Here is a 1048-nt window from a genome sequence, read left to right on the forward strand (position 1 = left end):
CTCCATCAGCAAGATGCCTGACGTCCCACTCAGTCCAGGCTTCAAGCATTTCCCCTCCCTCCCTCCTGGAGGGCCTTCCCCTCCCTCCCCTTCCTCCTGGTGACGTAAGGACAGGAGAAGAGAGCGGCCCTGCTCCTCCTGCAGATGCGGAAGGAGGTGCCAGGAGGGCGTTCCTCCCTCTCCCCCAGGAGATGACCCGCAGGGCGCAGCTTCCCCTCCCCGGGAAAGCTCAGGCTTTGGGCTATTTTTTGGAAACCTTCCTTCTTAACCACCTGCCGTTTAGAAGAGAGCTCCAGCCTGCAGGATTTACTGGTTTCGTTTCTCTGATTTTGATTAGTTGCTGACATTGCCACATTGAGAGATTTCTGAGAGAAATGCGGATTGATGGTGTTTCTGGAAAAAATGGGAGAGTTTGGCGGCATGAGGCTCGGCAGGAAGAGCCACCCAGGCAGGACCCATGCGGCTCTCCAGCTGGCTCCACCCGCACCTGCCTGGGAGCCGCCTGGGAGCCGGCCGGCCGCCGGCCAGTGTGAGTGACCGCTGAGGCCCTGTGCGATCTGGCCCCGCCGCCTCTGCCTTCACTTCCGCTCCGGCCTTCCCTCTCACCTCGGCTTTCTCAAAGGCACCTGATTTAGGGGAACTGATCAGGGCCCTTCGAAAGCAAAAGGAAGTGTGACTGGCAATCACAGTGGATGGTCAGGCCTGAAGGCAGCGCGCTGGGGCAGATCTGGACGTATCTCAGGTTCCTGCATTCCTCTCCCTTCCCAGCCTTTTGCCCACTCCGTTCCCCTGCCCAGAACTTCCTCCTCCTCCACCAATCCTGTCTCAGTGCGGTCGCTGCTTCCAAACTGTAGCTAGGAGCAGCTCCACGTGTGGCCACAGTAACCTGCACTTCCGCCCCCAGCGACTATAGCTTCCTGCAGGCAGAACCCCCGGGACGGCATCTGCAACATGGAACCGAGCCACAGCTGAACACAAGTGTTGAGTCGATGAATGAGTGAATGAATGAATGAGTGGATAGCTTCCTGTTCTCGTTGTGTTCTCTACC

The sequence above is a fragment of the Pipistrellus hanaki genome (assembly GCF_964339955.1).
Source record: "Pipistrellus hanaki genome assembly, chromosome: 4".
NCBI classification, from domain to species: domain Eukaryota; kingdom Metazoa; phylum Chordata; class Mammalia; order Chiroptera; family Vespertilionidae; genus Pipistrellus; species Pipistrellus hanaki.